The sequence below is a fragment of the Somniosus microcephalus genome, unplaced genomic scaffold, assembly GCF_052327205.1.
Source record: "Somniosus microcephalus isolate GS21.2 unplaced genomic scaffold, FLI_Smic_1.0 unresolved_chr8, whole genome shotgun sequence".
In the NCBI taxonomy this organism is placed as follows: domain Eukaryota; kingdom Metazoa; phylum Chordata; class Chondrichthyes; order Squaliformes; family Somniosidae; genus Somniosus; species Somniosus microcephalus.
Window position 1 is genome coordinate 46,364,365 of NW_028225186.1, and position 7,704 is coordinate 46,372,068.

Sequence of the window (7,704 nt, forward strand, 5' to 3'; positions counted from 1 at the left end):
ATTGGAAAGCGTTTGTCTTTATTTCCTCTATCAAAACCCACTGTAATATTGCAAGCCTCTATTAAATTTCCTCTTAGCCTCCAGGGGAAAGCAATCCCAGCTTTTCCACACAATCAACATAACTGAAGTCGCTTGTCCATCGGGCCACACTCTAAGCCGTCAAACGGGTTCTGTATGTCTGATAGACATATATTTCAGCTACAGGGGAGTCAAGGGTTATGGGGAGTGGGCGGCAAAGTTGCGTTGTGTCGAAGATCTCATCAGCCACGAACTTATTAAATGGCGGGGCTCGAGGGGCCGAATGGCCCAATCCTGCTCCTACTTATTCTTTTGGGGAAGGTTAGTTTCTTAATTATGTAATTTTCAAAGCAAACACATCACTTGAGCATAAATAATATATTAGCTCTATCTGTGCAACTGGATCAAGGGTATGAATGTTCTGCTCCTGTTCCTGTGTAACAGGCTCGATTCTTACACTGACAGACATTACATTGCTCACTTCCTCGTTAGTATAGCTGTGAGTATCCCCACCTGTCACGTGGGAGACTGGGGTGAAATTCCTCGACGGGGCAGAATTTTAACATCCCCAATTTTAAACCTTTGGGCAGCAATTTAACGTGCTCCTTGGAAAAGATCAACAGCGAAAAATTGAACCTAAAATAATTTTAAACGGTGAGGAACTGTATAAAAGCCTCCTGCATCAATTCCTCGTTAGCATAGTGTTCTCCTTCTGGTTGTCTTTTGTGCGGGGCACTGCGGAACGAGAGAGGACAGGGAAATGCAGATAACAGCGGGAGAAAGCAAGTCTGATCTTTCAAGGGGACAGCACTGGCACGATTGGCCGAATGGCCTCACACTGTACTGCAAGCTTCCATGAATCATATGGATATCTGAGACATACCCACACAAAGTGAGCACACATCTGTGTTCGTGTATGTGTATGAGTCTTTGTCTCAAGCAGTGCATTACTATTTCCTCTGTGTTGTCCTTGATATTTTGTTGCTGATTATTAAATATCCCGACGGCTTGGCTTTTCTCTGACTGTGTATCACTGAGAAAAGCACAGAAGCAAATAGATTTCAGGTGGACGCCTACCCGCAATTGATGCTGTGGTTTCTTGAACATGTCGTTTGTGATCTCGCCTCAAAAATGACATCTTGTACGAAAAGTTTGCCTGGCGCGAAAGTGACCTTAATTTCAAAGCAGCAAGGAGGAAAGACTGCATTGTTCTGCTTGCTGGCAGGATGTTTTTCATAGTTTCCTTGGTGGTCAAGTGGTTAGGATTCGGTGCTTTCAACGCCGCGGCCCGGGTTCGATTCCCGGTCAGGGAACCAGTGCTTTTTCTGGCTGTTTGAAATGCCAGCAATCAAAGCACCCGCGCGAAACAATGCTTACACCTCATCAACCTTTCAACTTTCCACGCTGCTGTTGCCTCAACAGTCAGCAGCGCAACATTCGGTACCGAGGTGCAACATTCACTTCCTTGCCTTCTGTAAAATGCCTGCTGTTTCAAAGTCAGCAGCAAATGACATTGGGAACAAGACACCTTAAATGCCCACATTTATGTGTACCTCACAGTGTCAGAACAGTCACGGTGATTATCGGCATTCCATGTATTATTTTGCCGACTGCATCTCCCTAACAAACTTAGCTGATCACAGCACGGCTGTCAGTCAACTCATTGCCAGTGTGAAGAATGCAACATTAGCTCCGTGTTCAAGACTCGAATGACAGAGTACCTTGGCCGTCAGAACTTATCCTGATATTCATGAGGCCTTAACATTCGCTGCATAAAACAATTCTACCTCTGGTTACCATCCCTCCTGCCATTGGAAAGCGGTTGTCTTTATTTCCTCTATCAAAAGCCATTGTAATTTTGCAAGCCTTTATTAAATTTCCTCTTAGCCTCCAGAGGAAAGCAATTCCAGCTTGTCCACCCCATCAACATAACTGAAATCGCTTGTCCCTCGGGCCACACTGTAAGACGTCAAACGAGTTCTGTATGTCGGGGAGTCAAGGGTTATGGGTAGCGGGCGGAAAAGTTGCGTTGTGTCGAAGATCTCATCAGCCACGAACTTATTAAATGGCGGGGCTCGAGGAGCTGAATGGCCCAATCCTGCTCCTATTTATTCTTTTGGGGAACGTTAGTTTCTTAATTATGTAATTTTTGAGAAGCTAAACAACGTTGGAAGGAAACTCCCACGGCACCTAGAAAAGTGCAAAATCTTAGCTCAACCGTGAGCTCATGCACCTGAGAGGTTAACCCTGTGATTCTCTATCCACGGATCTTCCAGGACCTTCGAAGTGTTTCCAGCATTTAGTCAACAATTCCAGATGCAGTATCTGCTGCATTTAGCTTTTTATGTTAACGCAGTGTCCCCGCTTGTATTAACAAAAGCCAAAAATAAATTGTAGCTACCAGAAAATGGAATTTGTTAACTCGGCGTGCATTGGTGGTTCAGGGGTAGAATTCTCGCTTCCCACGCGGGTGACCCGGGTTCGATTCCCGGCCAATGCAGGTTAACATTTTAAACAATTCATTTCACAGCAAACACATCACTTGAGCATAAATAATATATTAGCTGTACCTGTGCAACTGGATCAAGGGAATGAATGTTCTGCTCCTGTTCCTGTGCAACAGTTTTCAGGGGCTGAATGGCATCCTGTTTCTGTGTAACAGGCTCGATTCTTACTCTGACAGACATTACATTGCTCACTTCCTCGTTAGTATAGTTGTGAGTATCCCCACCTGTCACGCGGGAGACCGGGGTGAAATTCCCCGACGGGGAGGAATTTTAACATCCCCAATTTTAAACCTTTGTGCAGCACCTTAACGTGCTCCTTGGAAAAGATCAACAGCGAAAAATTGAACCTAAAATAATTTTAAACGGTGAGGAACTGTATAAAAAGCTCCTGCATCAATTCCTCGTTAGCATAGTGTTCTCCTTCTGTTTGTCTTTTGTGCGGGGCACTGCGGAACGAGAGAGGACAGGGAAATGCAGATAACAGCGGGAGAAAGCACGTCTGATCTTTCAAGGGGACAACACTGGCACGATTGGCCGAATGGCCTCATACTGCACTGCAAGCTTCCATGAATCATATGGATATCTGAGACATACCCACACAAAGTGAGCACACATCTGTGTTCGTGTATGTGTTTGAGCCTTTGTCTCAAGCAGTGCATTAATATTTCCTCTGTGTTTTCCTTGATATTTTGGTGCTGATTATTCAATATCCCGACGGCTTTTCTCTGACTATGTATCACTGAGAAAAGCACAGAAGCAAATAGATTTCAGGTGGACGCCTACCCGCAATTGATGCTGTGGTTTCTTGAACATGTCGTTTGTGATCTCGCCGAAAAAATGTCATCTGGTACGAAAGGTTTGCCTGGCGCGAAAGTGACCTGAATTTCAAAGCAGCAAGGAGGAAAGACTGCATTGTTCTGCTTGCTGGCAGGATGCTTTTCACAGCTTCCCTGGTGGTCTAGTGGTTAGGATTCGGTGCTTTCACCGCCGCGGCCCGGGTTCGAATTCCCGGTTAGGGAACCAGTGCTTTTTCTGGCTGTTTGAAATGCCAGCAATCAAAGCACCCGCGCGAAACAATGCTTGCACCTCATCAACCTTTCAACTTTCCACGCTGCTGTTGCCTCAACAGTCAGCAGCGCAACATTCGGCACCGAGGTGCAACATTCACTTCCTTGCCTTCTTTAAAATGCCTGCTGTTTCAAAGTCAGCAGGAAATGACATTGGGAACAAGACACCTTAAATGCCCACATTTATGTGTACCTCACAGTTTCAGAACAGTCACGGTTATTATCCGCCTTCCATGTATTATTTTGCCAACTGCATCTCCCTAACAAACTTAGCTGATCACAGCACGGCTATCAGTCAACTCATTGCCAGTGTGAAGAATGCCACATTAGCTACGTGTGCAAGACTCGAATGACAGAGTACCTGGGCCGTGATAATTTATCCTGATATTCATGAGGCCTTATCATTCGCTGCATAAGACAATTCTACCTCTGGTTACTATCCCTCCTGCCATTGGAAAGCGGTTGTCTTTATTTCCTTCATCAAAAGCCACTGAAATTTTGCAAGCCTTTATTAAATTTCCTCTTAGCCTCCAGAGGAAAGCAATTCCAGCTTGTCCACACCATCAACATAACTGAAGTCGCTTGTCCCTCGGGCCACACTGTAAGACGTCAAACGAGTTCTGTATGTCGGGGAGTCAAGGGTTATGGGGAGCGGGTGGAAAAGTTGCGTTGTGTCGAAGATCTCATCAGCCACGAAATTATTAAATGGCGGGGCTCGAGGGGCCGAATGGCCCAATCCTGCTCCTATTTATTCTTTTGGGGAACGTTAGTTTCTTAATTATGTAATTTTTGAGCAGCTAAACAACGTTGGAAGGAAACTCCCACGGCACCTAGAAAAGTGCAAAATCTTAGCTCTGCCGTGAGCTCATGCACCTGAGAGGTTAACCCTGTAATTCTCTGTCCACAGATCTTCCAGGACCTTCGAAGTGTTTCCAGCATTTAGTCAACAATTCCAGATGCAGTATCTGCTGCATTTAGCTTTTTATGTTAACGCAGTGTCCCCGCTTGTATTAACAAAAGCCAAAAATAAATTGTAGCTACCAGAAAATGGAATTTGTTAACTCGGCGTGCATTGGTGGTTCAGGGGTAGAATTCTCGCCTTCCACGCAGTGTGACCCCGGTTCGATTCCCGGCCAATGCAGGTTAACATTTTAAACAATTCATTTCATAGCAAACACATCACTTGAGCTTAAATAATATATTAGCTGTATCTGTGCAACTGGATCAAGGGAATGAATGTTCTGCTCCTGTTCCTGTGCAACAGTTTTCAGGTGCTGAATGGCATCCTGTTTCTGTGTAACAGGCTCGATTCTTACTCTGACAGACATTACATTGCTCACTTCCTCGTTAGTATAGTTGTGAGTATCCCCACCTGTCACGCGGGAGACCGGCTGAAATTCCCCGACGGGGATGAATTTTAACTTCCCCAATTTTAAACCTTAGGGCAGCACCTTAACGTGCTCCTTGGAAAAGACCAACAGCGAAAAATTGAACCTAAAATGATTTTAAACGGTGAGGAACTGTATAAAAACCTCCTGCATCAATTCCTCGTTAGCATAGTGTTCTCCTTCTGTTTGTCTTTTGTGCGGGGCACTGCGGAACGAGAGAGGACAGGGAAATGCAGATAACAGCGGGAGAAAGCACGTCTGATCTTTCAAGGGGACAGCACTGGCACGATTGGCCGAATGGCCTCATACTGTACTGCAAGCTTCCATGAATCATATGGATATCTGAGATATACCCACACAAAGTGAGCACACATCTGTGTTCGTGTATGTGTTTGAGCCTTTGTCTCAAGCAGTGCATTACTATTTCCTCTGTGTTGTCCTTGATATTTTGGTGCTGATTATTCAATATCCCGACGGCTTTTCTCTGACTATGTATCACTGAGAAAAGCACAGAAGCAAATAGATTTCAGGTGGACGCCTACCCGCAATTGATGCTGTGGTTTCTTGAACATGTCGTTTGTGATCGCGCCGAAAAAATGTCATCTGGTACGAAAAGTTTGCCTGGCGCGAAAGTGACCTGAATTTCAAAGCAGCAAGGAGGAAAGACTGCATTGTTCTGCTTGCTGGCAGGATGCTTTCCACAGTTTCCCTGGTGGTCTAGTGGTTAGGATTCGGCGCTTTCACCGCGGCGGCCCGGGTTCGATTCCCGGTCAGTGGAACCAATGCTTTTTTTGGCTGTTTGAAATGCCAGCAATCAAAGCACCCGCGCGAAACAATGCTTGCACCTCATCAACCTTTCAACTTTCCACGCTGCTGTTGCCTCAACAGTCAGCAGCGCAACATTCGGCACAAAGGTGCAACATTCACTTCCTTGCCTTCTGTAAAATGCCTGCTGTTTCAAAGTCAGCAGGAAATGACATTGGGAACAAGACACCTTAAATGCCCACATTTATGTGTACCTCACAGTCTCAGAACAGTCACGGTTATCATCCGCCTTCCATGTATTATTTTGCCGACTGCATCTCCATAAGAAACTTAGCTGATCACAGCACGGCTATCAGTCAACTCATTGCTAGTGTGAAGAATGCCACATTAGCTACGTGTGCAAGACTCGAATGACAGAGTACCTGGGCCGTGATAATTTATCCTGATATTCATGAGGCCTTAACATTCGCTGCATAAGACAATTCTACCTCTGGTTACCATCCCTCCTGCCATTGGAAAGCGGTTGTCTTTATTTCCTCTATCAAAAGCCATTGTAATTTTGCAAGCCTTTATTAAATTTCCTCTTAGCCTCCAGAGGAAAGCAATTCCAGCTTGTCCACCCCATCAACATAACTGAAATCACATGGCCCTCGCGCCACACTGTAAGACGTCAAACGAGTTCTGTATGTCGGGGAGTCAAGGGTTATGGGTAGTGGGCGGAAAAGTTGCGTTGTGTCGAAGATCTCATCAGCCACGAACTTATTAAATGGCGGGGCTCGAGGAGCTGAATGGCCCAATCCTGCTCCTATTTATTCTTTTGGGGAACGTTAGTTTCTAAATTATGTAATTTTTGAGAAGCTAAACAACGTTGGAAGGAAACTCCCACGGCACCTAGAAAAGTAAAAAATCTTAGCTCAACCGTGAGCTCATGCACCTGAGAGGTTAACCCTGTGATTCTCTATCCACGGATCTTCCAGGACCTTCGAAGTGTTTCCAGCATTTAGTCAACAATTCCAGATGCAGTATCTGCTGCATTCAGCTTTTTATGTTAACGCAGTGTCCCCGCTTGTATTAACAAAAGCCAAAAATAAATTGTAGCTACCAGAAAATGGAATTTGTTAACTCGGCGTGCATTGGTGGTTCAGGGGTAGAATTCTCGCTTCCCACGCGGGTGACCCGGGTTCGATTCCCGGCCAATGCAAGTTAACATTTTAAACAATTCATTTCATAGCAAACACATCACTTGAGCATAAATAATATATTAGCTGTATCTGTGCAACTGGATCAAGGGAATGAATGTTCTGCTCCTGTTCCTGTGCAACAGTTTTCAGGGGCTGAATGGCATCCTGTTTCTGTGTAACAGGCTCGATTCTTACTCTGACAGACATTACATTGCTCACTTCCTCGTTAGTATAGTTGTGAGTATCCCCACCTGTCACGCGGGAGACCGGGGTGAAATTCCCCGACGGGGAGGAATTTTAAAATCCCCAATTTTAAACCTTTGGGCAGCACCTTAACGTGCTCCTTGGAAAAGATCAACAGCGAAAAATTGAACCTAAAATAATTTTAAACGGTGAGGAACTGTATAAAAAGCTCCTGCATCAATTCCTCGTTAGCATAGTGTTCTCCTTCTGTTTGTCTTTTGTGCGGGGCACTGCGGAACGAGAGAGGACAGGGAAATGCAGATAACAGCGGGAGAAAGCACGTCTGATCTTTCAAGGGGACAGCACTGGCACGATTGGCCGAATGGCCTCATACTGTACTGCAAGCTTCCATGAATCATATGGATATCTGAGACATACCCACACAAAGTGAGCACACATCTGTGTTCGTGTATGTGTTTAAGCCTTTGTCTCAAGCAGTGCATTAATATTTCCTCTGTGTTGTCCTTGATATTTTGGTGCTGATTATTCAATATCCCGACGGCTTTTCTCTGACTGTGTATCACTGAGAAAAGCA

At 45.1% G+C, this 7,704-nt stretch overlaps 2 non-coding genes across 2 annotated transcripts; both read left to right on the forward strand.

Annotated features, from left to right (window-relative positions):
• The first annotated feature begins 2,447 nt into the window (after nucleotides 1-2,447).
• trnag-ccc (transfer RNA glycine (anticodon CCC)) lies at nucleotides 2,448-2,518 on the forward strand. Its single transcript has one exon. It is a non-coding gene; the product is annotated as a tRNA-Gly (tRNA).
• A 4,357-nt stretch (nucleotides 2,519-6,875) lies between these two features.
• Nucleotides 6,876-6,946, forward strand: trnag-ccc (transfer RNA glycine (anticodon CCC)). Its single transcript has one exon. It is a non-coding gene; the product is annotated as a tRNA-Gly (tRNA).
• The last annotated feature ends 758 nt before the right edge of the window (nucleotides 6,947-7,704 follow it).